Source organism: Camelus ferus, chromosome 9 (assembly GCF_009834535.1).
Source record: "Camelus ferus isolate YT-003-E chromosome 9, BCGSAC_Cfer_1.0, whole genome shotgun sequence".
Taxonomy (NCBI): domain Eukaryota; kingdom Metazoa; phylum Chordata; class Mammalia; order Artiodactyla; family Camelidae; genus Camelus; species Camelus ferus.
This window is the reverse complement of record NC_045704.1, coordinates 57,152,063-57,170,403: the sequence shown is the minus strand read 5'-3', so window position 1 is coordinate 57,170,403 and position 18,341 is coordinate 57,152,063. Positions and strand designations below refer to the sequence as shown.

Here is an 18,341-nt window from a genome sequence, read left to right as displayed (position 1 = left end):
AGTTGCTCTTAATCAAATGCCTGCAATCTGGTGGACCCAAACAAACAAAAACAAACAAACAAAAACAAACATCTCCTGAGATTCTGTTCAGCCATGAAGGTGTTAAAGGGAAATGGGGGAGTGATCTTAATCACTGAGATAGGTGGTCAGAGTTGTTGCCATCCCCCAATGCCTGCAGGCTTGTCTTAAATCAACTGCTTGAGCCTGCTCTTCCATGACTCAGAGGCCTGGGAGACCAGCTTTTCTAGAAACAAGAGACAGGGGTTGGGGGGGGGAGTGTCTTTCCTGCTACCTTTCATATCCACTTATGTCCAGCAAATCCACTGCTCCCCCTTTTGTTTTTGCTCTGCCCCTAATAAACTCAGTTATTTTCTAACTCTTAACCAAAGACAGTTTGTAGAAGAGGCGGCACATTTTCACTGCAACCTTTTGCTCACCCCTCCAAAATCTTTACTATCTGGTTGCCTCCTATTTGGATAACCTTACCCCTCTTCTTCCTCTAGTTCCTTTCATCCTTTCCACAGGAATCTGAAGGAAGGCCCTTGAAGGACTAATACATTAAATCTTAACTTGTGTACTGTTCAGCTTTCTAACCCCAAGGTGGTTTGCCCATGCCAAATATGTTCCTGATATGTATTTCCTTACAAGAGTCAAAGCAGCATAGGAGAAGCAAACCAAGTAATATATTAGGCAATGGAAAATTTGTTAAGAAGAGAAACTTTTTGTAAAGCTAAATAGAAATTAGTTTTTGGATTATCTGCTTTGGGGGATTATCCTTGACACTGTTCTGCCCTAATAGCATTTATAATCTGTGAAGAGTTAATAATAAAAGTCAACTCTGCATATTGCATATTTTAGATATAGGAAGAAAGTAATTTGACACTGTAGGAAGGATTAATTGCTTCTCCCTAGTCTGAGTTTTGTTTTTTTTTTTTTTTCCTTATACTCAGGAATGGCTAGGTAAAGAAACAAGATCTCTTAACCAACAGCAGTATAATTTCTCCCTTTAAGCTCAATGCTGTTGCCCAATGTCCTATCTTCCAGAGGGAAGGAAAAGAAGGAGGTAATAGGCACAACAGTTGGTGGGGGTTCTCCTGATGTTACTGTATCTCAGATGTCATTGCTACTGGTCTCCTCAGATCAGCTATTCTGCCTGATAAACAGAGGACAATGGGAAGCCTCACAACACAATATGCTCTTACGCATGCTGTTTAAGTTGTCCTACTTCCTCTGAGAGGTGAGGATGGAGGAATGCAGGAATAATGTACTGATTTCGCAGAACGGTATGACAGGTTAGATTGAGCATCTGGAGGTTTACCTTTCCATCTCCACTCCCCAGGTTCCAACCCCATTTGTGATCAATGAGTATGACATCTCATCTTAATTTCCATTTCAAAAAGTCTGATTCTTTTCATAAAGTTAAACATACACTTAATATTCAGTTTAGTAATCCAACTTCTAGGTATTTATTCAAGTGAAATAAAGACAGGTTCACACAAAAACCTGTACATAAATGTTTGTTTGCACAAAACATACGTGGCTTTATTCATATTCACCCCAAAATGGACACAAGTATCTTTCACCTGGTTAGTCCATAAACAAAATGTGGCATACCCATAAATGAAACAGTACTCAACAATGAAAAGAATTAAACTCTTGATATATAGAACATAAATGAATCTCAAATGCATTATGGGAAGTGAAACAAGCCAGACTCTATTTACATGACATTCTGGAAAAAGCAAGACTTAGGGTCAGAAAATAGATCAGTGTTTTCCAGGAGTTGAATGTGGGAAGAAGGGTTGACTACAAAGGGGCATGAGGAAATTTGGGAGAGTTACAGAATACTTCTGTATCTCAATTATAATGGCGTTATGCATCTGTCAAAATTTATAGAACTATACACTTAAAAGGGTGATTGTACTGTATGAAAATTATACCTCAAAAAAATTAAAATGTAGTAATATTTTAAAAATCAGCTCTAGGAAGAGGAGGTACAAGTTTATACACAAAAGAGACTGCTCAATCATTGTGGAAACTAATTTTTAAAAACACACATCACTGATACTAATTTTTCTCAGCTTTATTGTGGTGTAATTGACAAAATTATATATATTTAAAGTGTACAAAATGATGATTTGATATATGTAAACATTGTGAAATGATTCTCACAATTTAATACACCTATCACTTCACACCTTTGTGTGTGTGTTGATAATGCTAAAGATTCTCTTTTAGCAAATTTCACGTCTACAGCACAGTACTGCTAACTATAGTCACCATGCTGTACATTAGATCCTCAGAACTTAATCATCTTATAACTGAGAGTTTATATCCTTTGATATATACCAATATCTCCCCATTTCCCCTACCACCCCAACCCTTGGCAACCATAATTCTCTGAGTTTGACTTTTTTTTAGAGTCCACATATAAGTGATACTATACAGTATTTATCTTTCTCTGACTTATTTCACTTCGCATAATGCCCTCAAGTCCCATCCATGATGTTGCACACAGCAGGATTTTCTTCTTTCTCATGGCTGAATAATCCATTGTGTATATATATGCCACATTTTTATCCATTCATCTTACTCACTCAGGTTGCTTCCATATCTTGGCTATTGTGAATAATGCTGCAGTGAACATGTCAGTGCAGATACATCTTCAAGATCCTGATTTCATTTCCTTTTATGTATACATATAAGTGGGATTACTAGATCATATGGTAGTTCTATTTTTAAATTTTTGTGGAACCTCCATACTGTTTTCCATAGTGGCTGTACCAATTACATTCCCATCCACAGCGTGCAGAAGTTCCCTTTTTCCCTTGTCCTTATCAGTGCTCATCTCGTCTTTTTCATAATAGCCATTCTAACAGATGTGAGGTGATGATATCTCATTGTAGTTTTGATTTGCATTTCCCTGATGATTAGCAATATAGAGCACTTTCTCATGTACCTGTTGGCCATTTGTATATCTTCTTTGGAGAAATGCCTATTCAGGTCTGTGATATCATGATTTATAATTAAAAAAACACATATTTGGGTTTGACCCTGTTTCTGGCACAGAGCTCCCAAAGCCCTTGGCATTTCCTAAGTGGTAAGAGTGTTAAAGGTATCTCTTGTTAGGTTAATTGACTTTTTGGACTGAGCCTAAGGATAGGGGCTGGTTGCCAGGAAAACATGTGATTAGAGGGTTGAAACTTTCAGTCCCATACCCCTGACCTCAGGGGAGGAGAGTGGCTGGAGGTTGAAACAATCTCCAATGGCCAGTTATTGAATCAGCGATGCCTTTGTACTGAAGCATCCATAAAAACCCTAAGAGCACAGGGATTTGGAGAGTTTCCAAGTTGGTGAACATGAGATTCACAGAGAGTGACTTGCTAGGAGAGGGCAAGGAACTGTATATCCACATGAAAAAGAATGAAACTAGAATCCAATCTTCTCTACCTGAAGATGGTATCTGATTCCATAGTTTAAGGGTTCAGCCCTACAAGACTTTCCACTCCCACCAAACAAACACATACTTTAGATACCAATCACAAGTCCAGGCTGTCACCTGAGCTTCTGACACACAGGCAATAGTTTGGAGTTTACCAGACTGCTTCCTCAGGTTCCGTTAATTTCCTAGAGCAAATTACAGAACTCTGGAAGCCAGTTTACTCACTAGATTACTGGTTTATTATGAAAGGATATGGCACAGGAACAGCCAAATGGAAGACACCATAAGGCAAAGTATGGGGAAAGTGTGCAAAGTTTCCATGCCCTCTGTGGGTTTGTCATATATGGCCTTTCTTGTGTCAAGATGTTCCCTCTATGCCCACTTTCTGGGGAGTTTTTGTCATAAATGGATGTTGAATTTTATCAAAGGCTTTTTCTGCATCTATTGAGATGATCATATGGTTTTTATTCCTCAGTTTGTTAATGTGGTGTATCACACAGATTGATTTACAGATATTGAAAAATCCTTGCATCCCTGGGATAAATCCCACTTGACCATGGTGTATGATCCTTCTAATGCATTGTTGGAGTCGACTGGCTAGTATTTTGTTGAGGATTTTGCATCTATATTCGTAAGTGATATTGACCCATCAGACATACAAATGAATCTTGTCTGGTGGAAGTGAGACAGGAGGGAAGGGGGCAGGGCATAGCCACTAAAGGAATGACAAAGCAGTTAGCACCAAAATGGCAGGAAAGTCAATTCCCAATGTACCCTGAGGCCCAAGATGGAGGGAGATTCGACCTCCAGTGGACCTTGAGCTACATTACACACTTTGTAATGTACTAGCATGGTGAATGACACACCCACAAGAGCCATGGCAGTTCTGAAGCTAAGGGTGAAAGGTCAAAGAGAGGGTGGTGGCTCAATTCCTGGGAATCCCGGCACCTTCCCCAAAGTAGTTGGAGTAATTCTCTCACTTAGTAGCATATAAAAAATAGCAACACCAGGAGCTGTCTCTACTGGCTATCCTGGCTGACAGCTTCCCACTCCTGCACCTTTTCCTCGCTGGAGCACTTTTTTTCCTTTTCCTCTTTTAAGAAATACAGCAGTTTTCCCTCTGTCCCTCTGCAAAAACAAAACAATACTAGCAACACCACACCTCACAGTCACTCCTCCTCTCTTGCCTTCTGACAGCCCGCACTCCGTTTATGAAGTGTGTATCTACCCATTCTTTAACCTCTCCCCCACCCTGCTAAATATATCTACTTTTACTCAACTATGGCTTGCTCCTGAATTCTTTCCTGCGCAAAGCCAGGGACTCTCACTTAGTGGGGCACGTCCCAGGGACTCAACCAACACCTGAAACACAGCCATCCTTTCATGCACCACTCTTTTTCCTGTATCAGAGTTTAACTGACTTCCCCACTGTGGAAGAAGCCAGTTTTGCCTCCACTAAGCAAATTCATTCCAGCATTCCTGATCGCCTACACATGTGCCTGCCTTTTGGATCATCTTTGAACCACCAGCATCATCTTACACACCTCCTCAGGAATTAGTGAGTTAACTTAAATCTTCGGTATGTGTTTATGTTTGTAGGAGAGTCATGATTTAACCTTTTCTCTCTCTCTCTCTCTTTTTTTTTAACAAGGTATTCTTTTAACATTGCTCATAGCAAGTTTTTAAGCATAGCCACCACTTACAGTTTTGGTGTCATCCAGAGACAACCATCTATTATTTCGGCCCATGCAAAAAGAACCTACCACTGATTGGAGGCCTACTTCACTTTGTGGAAACAAAATACACCGAGTGTTAGGAGTCTTAATGAGGGTTGAGTAAATGCAGAAGCACAAGATAACGTTTAGTTGGAAAAGCGTTTCTGGAAGCAAGAAGGGTAAATAGTGAGGTGCTTGCAGACAGTGAGATTCTGATAGACCCTGTAGCTCTAATTTTTGCTTTCATCAACCTTACAATTTAGTGAGTAACACCAACTGAGCGCCTACTTCCTAGCCCTGCAAAAACTGTCTCAAATATCACAGGAAATACTACTCCCTCCCCACCGCCAAAACAAAACAAAACAAAACACCACGTGTCTACCTTCAAAAAAAAACAAAAACAAAAACAAAAAAAAACCCAGGCCTCGGCATCTAGAAGGAATCGCTGAGATGCTCCAGTGTCCAGGTTCCTCAGAGGGGAACCAGTAGCTTGGCGAATCAGGAATCAGGCCTCCACTCCCCAGTCCAGGCGCCTCCTCTGTCCCCCACGTGCTTTCTGGCTCAGACGTTTCCACTCCCGCTCCTCCGCTTCCCCATGTCCCGAGTTCTCATTCCCGCATCCCGGACAGGCCGCACCTAAAGCCGTCGCAGAGACGATGCCGTGGGCTCGGGACACGCCGACAAGAAAGCCTCGCCGAGTTTTAAAGCCCAACCGCGCACCTTGGACCTTGAGGCAGCCCGTAGCCCTCATGCTTCCTCTTTCAGACCTCAGCTTGGATGAATCTCTTTATTTTAGCAAAGGGATCTTGCGACTAAGAACCACCTTTCTCTAGGAACTGTCCTGTCTTTAAGTCCCTCTAACTCCGAGGGATCTTGACCGCCGAACCGCCACAAAATGTCTCAGCCGCCCCACTCCGCGCCCAGGAGCAGCCGGGCCGGAAGTGCGTAAGCGCGGCGCCGCTGACCTCGTGGGGTTCACTTCCGGGGGTCGTGCCGCCCTGTTCTCCAGGCTGGGCTCTGGCTCTCGTGTCTGCTCGACTGCTGCCTCCCTCCGACCCGCCCGGCGTTACAGAGCCGAGCCGAGCCGTGGAGCCCCCTCCGGCCCGGCCATGAGCGCGGCCGCATGATGCGTCCCTGCCTCGGCCGCTGCAGTCGCCGCCGCCGCCGCCGCAGGCCGGGAGGAGCCGCAGCGCCAGGCCACCCAGCCCGGGCTTCGGGTGAGAGCGGCAGGTTGGGCCGGGCGGGGCTGGGCCGGCTGCTCGCACCCGGGTCTCCCTGCCACTCCCGGCACCCGTCCACCTGTCCCCGGATCCCTTACTTCCTCTTCTCCACCCCCGCCGCGCACCTGCGACCTTCCCGAGTTCTTCGGGAACACCTCTGTGCTTGCGCTTGACTTCCCTTCCAGGTGTCTCCTTGTCACTCCTTAGTGAATATCTCGAGATAGGGCCCGAAGTGCAGCCCCAGCTTTTCGCCTGACCTTGGGCATGACAGTCAGCTCTCTGAGCCATGGTTTACTCCTTTAATAACTAATAACGGTGTTATTGTTAGGACCAGAAGAAAGAGTGGCTATAAACCCTCTGTAAGCTGTAAAGAGTAGTTTATAGGCATGTATTACAATGGGCTTTCTTGAACGTTGCCCATGGCTGTTCGAACGCTCCTGTTCTTCCCTCCCTTTTAAGTTTTACCTTTCCTCTTTTATTCTTTGCCCACCTTCCCGGTTATGTTCCCTTCTTCCGGTGATCTTTGGGGGTTGCCCGCCAGCGCACCTGGGACAATCAGATCAGCCTTTAGGGCAATGTTTGCATCTTTTCTTGCTGCAGCCAAGGCTCATGTCTACTGAGGAGTCATTGCTGCTGGAACTGTCTCTTTCCGCTGTTGGATGGACAGACTTTATTAGCTTATGAGTAACCAGTTTTTTGGAGGTGTCAGAAGAACTGTTGATGTAACTGCCTTAAAACCTTTTTTAGTGACCAGATTGTGTACAGTGCTGCCCAGTCAATGCCGCAGTGTAAACATTTGCAGTGTGCTTAGTATTTGTACTTAATGCTCATAGATTTATCTGTATTACTACTACTCGCTCAGATGGTCTAGAAATCTAGGCCAGTATATATTTCTTCTTAGACTCTGCACCTCAGAGATGATGAATTTATTCTTTTGATACTTTTACTACTTTTACTTACCTAAAGTCACCTTTCAAAAAGTCAAACTAAATCTTTTTGATATCGTCTTATAACTTTCACTTATCTAAAAGTCATCTTTTAAAAAGTTACCTTTAAAAAAGTCACCTTGTTAAGTTTGCTTGTTAGGAAGTCAGAACTTGATTATCAACATGAAAGGCTCTTAGGATATTTGAAAAATGGAATGGAACAAAAGTACTAAATTGCATTTCTTGGACATTCTGGAAAATAGAAGGGTTGGGGTTACCAAAATTATTTGGATTGTGTACTTTCGGGAGTGAGGCTGGTAGGTTCACGTTGACTTTTGAGTTGTGAGATGGAGAACTGGACTATTTGAAGGTAATTTCCTAAAGAATTCATAAAACAGCAGCTGTCAAAGCATTGTGAGTAGAGATGTATACAGAAGTATTTTTTTCAACCAGTAACTCAGCTCCTGCCTCGATGACAATGAGTGAATTGAAACTTCACAGCCATGTTAATCAATGCACTAAAAAAGCAGAAATCCTCTTCTAGAAATGATAAGTATTAGCATGAATAGAATGACCTCAGTGAGAGAGAAAGTACTAAAAGGAACTTTATGTAAGAACAGTCTTGAGTCAGTCAAAAGGTTGGACATGCTTTTATGTTCTTACTGAAACTGTTACCTGCAGGCTTAGACTCTTCAGTGACATAAATAAAATAATCTTTGTTAATTTGAGGAAATGTAACTAGAAGTTCACATGTCAAGTTAATGTTTGGGATGAAATGAGAAGTAGTTTTCTTGATGATTCCAGAACTTCCCTGTTCCAATCCATGCTGAGCAGTTCTACAAGGTAATTTTCCGGAAGCTGCTTTTTGGAGATAAGTTTCTTAAAACTAATGTTTTAATTATAAAAGTAATATATGCTTCTTTTGTTAAAAAAAAAAAAAAACAGTAAGTATAGCGTCTAAACACTCACTCTCACTCCTTGCTGTCTCCAAAGCCAGCATCCAGGGTCAGTGTTAACAACCTGGGTGTGACCCTTCAGCTACAACACAGGAGAAGAGTTTAGGCCACTTGCAGAGTTGGTCAGCTACACAGTTCAGAGGGAACAGTCCACTCAAGACCACCGTCACTTCTGACACCACTCCAAGTCTGGGGGTTCCCCAAGCCAGCCTCAGGTTCGGTTACTAGCTAGAAGGCCTCACAGGACCCACCTGAAACTGTTACGCTCAGAGTTATGGTTTATTACAGGGGAAGGATACAGGTTAAAGTCAGCCAAGAGAGCGGCTCATAGAACAGAGTCAGGGAAGTTTCAGATGTGGAGCTTCTGTTGTCCTCTCCCCAAGGAGTCAGGATGTGATACTTTCCCGGCATTGATGTGAGGCTCGGTGCTCATGGTATTGCCAACCAGGGAGGCTCGTCTGAACCTTGGTGTTCAGAGTCTTTGTTCGGGTTCTGTTACATACGTGTGATCCGTTGATTGATTGACTGACTGCCCACATGATTGATCTCAGTTTCCAGGTCAGCAGATACTGTGTGACCCACCACCCTAAATCACCTTGTTGGTCTTTCTGGTGTGACCAGCCCCCACCCTAAATCACATTGTCAGCCGAGGACAAAGGCCAGATCCCCTTTTGAGCAAGGTTAAATTCTTTATTACACAGCATCCTTCCTTAAAAATATGCTTTTTAAAGAATATGTGTGTGTGTTTATGTATATATATATGTATGTATGTGTGTGTATATATATTTGTGTGTGTATATATATATAGAACTGAATCATTGTACTGTACGCCAGAAACTAGCTCAACATTGTAAATCAACTATACTTCATTAAAAAAAAAATACACACACACACACACACACACACACACACACACTTTTTTAAAAGGAAGCAGGCTCAGATACAGAGAACAAACTAGTGGTTACCAGTGGGGAGCAGGAAGAGGGGCGGGAGATGATAGGGGTAGGGGACTAAAAGGTATAAACTACTATGTATAAAATAAATGAGCTACAAGGATATATTATGAAACACAGGGAATATAGCCTTAAAACATTGTGAATGTTGTACACCTGAAACATATAATATTGTACATTAACTATACTTCAAGTTAAATATATACATATATATTTTTGCTTTACCAGTGTTGAATGATCCTTCCTTCTAGATCGTGGAGGAGACAAAGGCCCCGGGGGAGAATTCTCGCAACTTTGATTCCTTTCTAGCTGAGAGATCTCCAAATGTCCAACAATCTTTGTCTTCCCCTTGCCTCAGAGAAAGAGAATGCCTCCTTTCCAGTGTTAACATGTGTCTGTACTTTGGTCTGCCTGTTATGGAACAGGCATTTAGTCATTTACTCTCACTTGCCTCTGATTTGTTTTTTTCTTTCAGTGACTTCTTTGCCCGTATCCACAAACATATTCTTGTCCTGGTACTTCATTCCATTCCTGAAAAGCCTTGGGTAGAATCCACATTCCTTATGGGGCCAAGATAATGCCCTATACTGTTACAGCACCTCTTAGTTTTGAAAACACTTAAGTTATCTTACAAGTGCCTTGTATGTAGTGGGTTCTTGGTTCATGTTTGATTAATGAATAATTTCACTAGGCGGAGAGTGAGAGTCTTCTAGTTGGGAGGAGCAGGAGCACGGAGGTAGGAATGAAGGCTGTGCAGTGCAGACGAACCTGGAAAAGCAGGGAGCCAGGCTCAGTGGCACCTTGAACACCGTGGTCCCAAGGTGTGGCCCTGGGAGGGTAGGATTCTGCAGAGGTTTAGCCAAAGGTGGGGGCACCTCGTCTTGGGTTGTGGGAGAGGTGAGAAGGGAAGGCTCAGAGCTGCAGTAGGGAGTGTCCGCAGCACAGAGGAATGAGGGAAGAGGGGTTGTGTGTCTAGAGGTTAAGCACTGGTTCCAGGAGGAGTGTTGTCAGGAAATGGAAGGAGAGGCCAGCTCTGTGTCAAGCCAGTGGTTTGGTTCATTCTGGGAAAGGGTGCAGTGCATTTGCAGTCCCAGTAATAAGCAAGGGCAGTCATGATGGAGAAGCTTCCAGTTTCTGTTGAGACAGGATGGCTCTTACAGTATTTGTTGAAATGTTTTGAATTCTTAGCGTTCCATACTTCCCCAATTCAATTTATTCATTACAGAATGCATTTTCTAAAACCAAGTACTCTGGGAGGCAGTGTATTTTAATGGAAGAACATGGGCTTTGGAATCAGAACAGTCCTGACTCCACCCTTTACTGGCTGTGAACTTGAGCAAGTTAATTCAGCTCTAAGGCCCAATTTCCTCATCCCCCAAGAAGCTAATAATAGCACCTTGTTTTTAGGATAGTGGCGAGATTTGACGTGATGTTGTATATAAAGTTACTGCCGCACAGCACATATTACTGGCCTTCCTTTCGCATTCCAGTATCTTTCATTGTCATTATAACTTGCATATGAGAGCTGAGTTCACTGTGAACCTGTCAGATGCGCCTGTGGTTGCAGGTCTGGTTCAGTCCGATGTTAGAAAAGTTCATTTCCTATTAAATAAAGAGACCAGTGTAGGGAGATACCGAAAGAAGCTGGGATTCACCAACCCAGCTCAGGCTCAGCTCTTCCTTGGGACAGGACCCTTGAAAGGGCTTGGAACTCTGGGATTCTTTTTGTTTCTGGGTTTGTTATTCTTGACAGTTTAGTTACTACCTGGGGATTTTCTGAAATAGCTGCTCCATTTGACTTTCAGAGCCAGGCTGTGGCTGGTACCGCGAGGGGGCGGGGGTGTTGCAGCCTTTGCTGTGTGCATCCCCATGCCTTCAAGATGCCTCATGCAGCCTGCACACCAGTTGACACAACTGCAACTGAGACTGCCCCAGAGAAACCCCTGCCAGTGTGGGCTTCCCTCTTTTCCCCCTCTTCCCCCCTTCCCTCAGCCTTTCCACATCTCCCGGACCGTCTGACCTCACCCCAGCCATGTCTCCCACTTTGACCCTCTTTCTTATTCCTTTCGTGTTCCTGTGGGGCTCATTTTGGCTTTTCCCCCCTCAAGCACACCCCTGCCTCTCTCACTCAGCAAGTATTCTCAGAGCTCCTAGTGGGCTCAGGGCAGGCAGAGGGTATCATGGGGAACACTCTGTTGAGGTGGCAACAGAGGAAGAAGACAGCCCAAGATGGAGAGGGGTAAGAGGTGAGGTCTGCAGCCCCAGTCCGGGCAGGGCTTTATAGCCAAAGGGAGGCCTTTGGGTTTTATTTTAACTGCAGAGTCAGCCTTTGGATGGTTTTACTAAGTAGGAGCAGCAGGATCTGGGTGCTGAACGGGGAGTGGGTTGTGGGTGAGTAGAGGCCATGAGTGTGGAAACAGAGCGCTGCTCTGGTGGGGGCTCCCGGGCCTTGTTCTGGAGGGTTGGGGGTGGCGGAGGGGTCAGATCCCCGGTGGTGTTGGAGGCCGAGCCTGTAGGACTTACTGATGGGTTAGATGCGGGGAGGTGGGGAGAAGAGTGAAAAGAAGCGTGAGCCCTGTTTTGTTTTGTTTTTTGGGTTTTTTGAGGTTTTTTTGATCTTGGTAACTAGATGGTGGCGCTGTTTATTGAGATGGGAAGAGTGGAGTCAGAGCAGATTGGTGGGTGGAGGGATGTTTCTGCTTTGACACTAATGAGGAGTTGTCAAGGATTGGGGGTCAGAGATCCCCAATAGTGTATTAATCATCTGGGAGTTTCGCATGTATATGTAACTCCATGGAACAGAGATCCTGTGAGATCATTTGGAGAGCACACAGCTAAGAAAGAAAACCTAGGATTGAGCCTGGCACACCCGACATTTCAGTGCCTGTGGAGGAGGAGGAAAAGGAGGAGGACCTGGTAAGAGAACGAAGAGTGGCCAGTGGGGAAGGAGAAAAACCCAGTGTGGTCCCACCCCCGCCGCCCTCTCTCCAGGTTGACCTTCCTCTCTTAGAGCCTTGGCTCCTTGTTGTGTGTTTCTCAGTTTGCCCTCTTTTATTTAGTATGAAAGACCTTCCTGGAAAGGTTAAATAAGTTAACTATTCACAGTATGGACAATGTGCCAACATACCATCGAGACTTGGCTTTTGTTAGCTTAATGTTCTGTTGTTTTTTCCCTTTAAAGTTAATATCCTGTCCTTCAGATTCAGTCATTTGAGAAGAAAATTGTGGTTCATATGGCGTACATTGTTGGTCTGGTTTGAAAGCACAGACTGAATTTTTCCCAGTTGCAGGGTGATGGAGAAAACATTTAAGAACGTGATTGCCGTCTCAGTAAACGCACTGTGGGAGATTATCTGGATGCTCCATTCTTTCGCCAGGTTCGGTGAGGACTGTCCTTTCTTTAGTCTCCCGACCTGCCTCGGCCCCAGCCTGGCTCACCTGCCATCTCAGATGGTGACATGCCCAGGACATGTGTTCGTGTCCTCCCTTTGCCTCCCCATCTACATAGCAGCCTGTGTGCGGGGCCACATGCGAGAGCTTGTTGTTATCCTGAATGGCATCTCCTCTGAGTTCTTAAAATTCTCTCTGCAGCCTTCTTTTTTGATCATAATTATTTATCTTACATCATAGTGAGTTGAGAAAATAACAAGAAATCGAGGAAATGCACTCAACTAAATGATGGAAAATGGACAAGGTAGAATCACTGAAGAGAATAAATCACACACACACGGTTCCCATGCCCACCCAGCCTCAGTAACCCCTGGCTGCCAGGTCACGTCCAGGCCTGGTTCTCAGTCTCCCCAGGGCTCCAGTTCCTGAAGTTTTCTTCCACCCAGCTTCTCAGGCTGCTGCCCTTCACCAGGCCTCTGTGGCATGTCATATCGGTCAAGTCTTGCATCTGATACCCTGGTTTTCTGTCATCATCTTTGCTAACCCCATGTGAGCCTTTGGGGTGCCAGGCTGGACTTCTGGATGAAAGGCTAGCCGTTCCCAGTGCTTTATTGGAAACCAGGGGTTTGCAACACTGTCTGGCCCACAGTGCTGTGTTCTAGTGCTTTCTTGCCACTCCCTGCCCCCTTTTCCCAGTCTCAGTAGCTCTTCCTGCGCTTTCCTCCATGTTGGGCACCCACAGCCCACCTCTTGCTGGTGCTCAGAACCGCTTCAGCTCTGGTTCATCCATCTTCTCTGTGGTCTGGGGAGGAAGGGTCACTCTGCTCTGTCAGCCGTCAGCCCCTGGCATCTGCACACTGGAACTCTTATTCTTTAAAACCAGAAAAAAGTGAGCTTATGTTGCTTTTGTAGTTGCAGGAAAAGCTCAAATAAGCACAAAATCAGAAGAAAGAAGGGAGCTAGCTTGACAGGGCCACTCGGCTTATATTTTCTTAGTCTGATCATCTAATTGGCTAGTTAGGCAGATGGTCTTCATTCCCTTATCCTTACACCACTTTGGGGCCGTCCTGGGCTTTTTAGAAGTGTGGCACAGTCAGCCCAGATGCAGCACGCGGACTTGAGGGAGCCCTGGGGACAACCATGACTTTGGGCGGGTCCAAGGGGGCTCATCTATCACATGGGGACACAGCACTTCTTTATGGTCGTCGTAGCTTTAAATGAGATAATATGTGAGAGGGAAATTGGAAAAAAAACTTTTTTTCCTTCTAGCCACATTAGTCCTTCACTTAACTGCATTTAAAATTTTTTCTTCTTTAATTTTCTCACCAGCCAGTCTCCAGGCTCTGGACACTTTAGTGAAACTGCTGGGGAAGGTCCTGGCGCCTCCTTGGTGTGTTGGCCGCTCCAGCCTGCCTTCTTGCTCATAACCCCCAGGCCCTGCTCCCCAACTGGCCTAGGCTCCTCCATCTCTGCTCTGGGTCCTGGCCACAGCCTTCTGGTTGCCTGGATTCCTCCTTCCATCCCAGTCTTACTTCATCGCCAGTTATCTTTTTAAAAACATCTGTCTGTTTACCAAAGTTCTTGTGTCTCCCTTTGCAGCAGAATGAAGTGGTGGATTCCAGACTCCCCAGCTGGGCCTGCAGCACTTTGCTGGGGCCACCCCCCTCCTTCCCTCTGTTTCCCTTCCCTGTCTCCTGCCTCCTGGGCTCTGAGCCTGCAGCCCTGCAGCCCTTGGACTCCTTCCCTCTCTGCGCCTACTCGCCCTGTTCTCTCCTCCTGTGCAGTTCTTGCTTGTCCAGCAGGGCCGCTCATGCCATCTTCTTTATTGACACTTCCTCCAGTTCCGCTGGACGGAATAAGCTGTTGTCACCTCTCTCCCTCGTCACCCTCTGCCTCTAATACGGGCATCACACTTCGCGCATTATTTACAAGGCAGAGTCTCACCTCTCTTGTCTGATCGTGGATCCTCCATCCTCTATCCTGGGTCCTTGAGTGGAGGCTGGGCCCCGCTCCGACGTTTGCATTAAATAAATCTCTAACTGCGCTGGTTGGCTTAATATGTTTCTGTGCCTGAAGCAGAGATTTGCGTATTTCTGGTTGTTATAGGTCATCAGTGGGTGTATAAAGAGTAAAACAGTGAGTGTAAACAGTGTTTTTTTGTAAACGTGAACACCAGACTCCAGGGTAGACTTTCTTTTTATCGCAGTAGTGAAAATAAATTGTATCTTGATTCTTTTTTGTAGTAACTGATTACCAAAGGATACTGATGTCTTTTGTTTACGTGTTTTCAGTTGGTTTATGAGGAACGCATCCCTGTTTGTAGGCACGGAAAAGCAGTGAGGGGAAGAGATGGAGACACGTGCCTGAAGATGCTGTTAAAAGTAAACCTAAGATGGGGTCTGCAGGCTCGCAAAGGCGGGGACTGCGGGGGAGACTGGTGTCAGCAGCACCAGCTAGAACTGGGCTGTTCCTACACTCTTTTCACCTGCACGTGTACCTGTTCTGGTTGTTTTTTCTCCTGTACATTTTTATATTGGGGCATAATTAACATACAATGAGACACACAGTTTTAGGTGTATCGTTCATTTTGTGTGTATGTGTGTTTTTAGCAGCTCGTTGAATTTTGTTTCCACAGTGCGTGTACCCGAGTACCCTGCTGCCCTTTTCAGATGGTGGGCTTTCCATCAGCTCAGAAAGTCACCTTGGGCTTTCTGTCATTCCCCCTTGTGCTCAAACCCCATTCTCATTTCTTTCAAAATAAATTAGCTTTGCCTGGTTTAGAGTGCTGTGTAGATGGACTTGTAGTGTACATACTCCTGTCTGGTTTCTCTCACTTAGCATAGTATTTTTGAGATTTATCCATGTGGTTGCATGTATCCATAATCCTCCCCCCACCCCTTTGATGAGAAGTATGCCATTGTATGAATATACCATGGTTTGTTCATCTCCTGGTGAGAGATACTCGGGTTGTTTCTGGTTTGGTGAGTATTATGAATAAAAGCAGCTGTGAACAGTTTTGTACATGTTTTGTGTTCATACTCACCTCCAAGTAAATACTTAGAAATGGAATTGCTGAGTCACAGGGTAGGTGTTGGTTTAACTTTGAGAAAGTGCCAGACCACTTTCTGAAGTGGTTACTACATTGGTTACTTTATAAAATGTATGAAAGCAACTGGGGATTTGGTCTCATTGTAGAGATCCTGCTATAGACCTGAGGCTTTGATTGACAGTCCTGTGTTTTGCAAAGCTGGTTTTCTTTTAAAGCAGTGCTAACAAACTCGTTTGAAGATATTCGAGATGAATGTGAATAAAAAGTTGAAAATATCATTCAGCATAATTAGGCATTACTAGTTCAGAGTGTTATTTGGCATTTAAAGTTGTTGGCTGATGCATAGATACTTGAATCAAGTTACTCTATAGAAATAACATATTTTAAGTCACCTTTGTTTAAGCAGCTTGTGATTCATGGCTACATTTGTTACTAAAAAGCTCAGAGGGGCCTCAGAGCCACAGATATGGGAACTTTGGTGTGCAAGGTGGCAGTGGCGGGTGGTGGTGTGCAAGGTGGCAGTGGCAAGTGGGTGGGAGGTTGTCCAGGTACATGTGGAGGGAGGACAGGGTCTCGAGGAGACCAGAGCAGACAGGCTGGCAGGGGGGCCTGACCGTGGAGCTGGCCCTGGTGGAGGGCCGCACACTTGAACAGGAAGCAGCGAGAGGAGGAGGGTGTGACTGGTGGGAACACCAGACTGTGCTTGGTGACAGGGACCAGGGAGACTTACCCTGCTCACCCCTCGATTCCCCCATCCCTTCTTTCCTGCCAGCCCTCCCCCCTGCCCCGTCCCGGGTGTCCTGCTTAGGGGTCTTGGTTTCAGAAAACGGACACCAACTCAGGGTCTGCTGAGCAGAAAAATAATGCATTAAAGAATATGGGATGAAAGCGGTGGACAGGATGTGAGGCACAAGGGGCCAGGCAGCGGGGTGGGGAGAGGGGCAGAGGTGGGCAGAACTGTGCTGAGGAAGGCGGTCTTGTTGGTCCTGGCCACCTCTGCCAGACTTCCTACTGTGTGGAGGATGGGCTCCTGGCTGGGTCCTTTCATTTTATTTTATATTCTCTCCTAAGAAAGGTCTCCCTCTGTGTCATTTAGTTCTCCCTTCTGGGAGATTTTCCCACTCTGTCGTCCAGTCCTTTTTAAGATTTAAAAATTCTACCATTCTATTTTTATTTTTCAATAACTAGAACATTCCCAGAATGTTCTTCTTTTTGTTTCACAGATGCAGTCTCTTCTTGCTTCTTAAATTTCTCTGTGCATCGTGCCTGCTCTGGATTCCTCTTCCATCCTGTTTCTTTCTGGGGCTCTGGCTTCTTCACAAGCCTGACTGTTGGCTGTCCATTTGTATTTAAGAATGAGATATGCCTACGGGGGGATGTGCTCCGGGGGCCCTCAGCTTAGAGAGACCTGGCAAGGAATCCTGATCTCTTTGGTGGGTGCCCCCGCATCTTGATGTCTTTAGGCCTTTTCTCTTGGGCCAGAGGAGTACTTTTAGGGGTGCTACGTCTCCTTGCTCATGTGCTAGTGAGCCCAGTGGGAGATGCAGCAGGGATGTCATCGTTCAGTGGTGGCCCTACTCAGTTCTACCTAGTCCTTGCCTGCCTCATTCCCTCCCACAGCGGGCCCAGTGCACCTCTCAGCTCTGGGTCTCACTCTGTCCCGTGTTTTCTGTAATTCCTCTGCTGTGGATAGTAAGTGGTTGTTGACGTGAAATGCAGGTCGGCCACACTGGGTTTGGATTGTCCCCGGAGATCTTTCTCAAGGGATTTTGGCTTATAGATTTGTTTAAAACCAGGGCTGAAGTAACAGGAGGGGAAAATGGACAGGTTTAAAATAATTAATTTTCAGAACTGTCAATCAATTTACTAGTTATGAAAACTTAGAGGTGTAATAACTTCATAGTTAAAGATAATTCTGAATAACAGAACTTTATGTGTGAAGTTGGTTTTATGTGTGTGTATATATTGCTCCAAAAATAGTACACTAAGAAGTATTATACACTCTTGTCATAAAACAAGTAACTTTTCTAATCAGATTTTATTATCTTTCAGATCCTATCATACCGGAAAGTATGCACCTTAAGATCCTGAAGAAAAGGCACAAAATGTTCAAGTAATGTTTAGAAATAACTTTTAAGGTAAGAGTGATTGCTTATTTAGGTGTATGATGACTGTTTCTCTAACAGCTGACAGCAGCTTGTACGTTGCTGAAAAGGCGATACAGGGAGTTTGGCTGGTTAACAAGTATTGTCTTTGCTTTGCTGACCACCTGTCCTAAAAGAAGAGTGTACTTCTGGAGGAAGAGTCCCCGGAGTGAATTGGAGCAAGTACTTCAAGACGAGGGGGATGCTGAAGAGAAAACACCCCTGGAAAGTTTTTGCTTGAGTGGTCGTCCCCTTAAATAATGGAGCTCTGCAGTGTTGTGTTTAGTGTTCTGGGGAACTGACTTTATTTAACTTGAAGACAAACAGCTCAGTAGACCAAATCCCATTAAATTGGCCATTAAAGTAGAAAAACAATGTGACGTCTGCCCAAGTCTCTCAATGCACCATACTTTCAGGCTTCTCTTAGACGTGCTCTTCAGGGCACTCAGTCAGTGGCGGGTGGCATCAGTGTAGACTGAGGCTGAGCCCGTGCCCTTCTGGTGCGTTGAGGTTGCCAGGTGTCTGCTTTCGCGGTCCCGGTGTTTT

General features: G+C 45.0%; 1 protein-coding gene across 3 annotated transcripts in view; it reads left to right on the top strand.

Annotated features, from left to right (window-relative positions):
- The window catches only part of ZDHHC7 (zinc finger DHHC-type palmitoyltransferase 7), a 65,545-nt gene that overhangs the window by 36,152 nt on the left and 11,052 nt on the right, over nt 1–18,341 (top strand). For 2 of the 3 annotated variants that reach the window (XR_004322588.1, XM_032486921.1), the window contains exons 1-2: nt 6,123–6,374; nt 17,704–17,789. The gene's annotated coding sequence lies outside the window, so the exon portion shown is untranslated. Of the gene's footprint in view, nt 1–6,122; nt 6,375–17,703; nt 17,790–18,341 lie in introns of those variants that run through there. The other variant, XM_032486922.1, reaches the window with a different exon arrangement.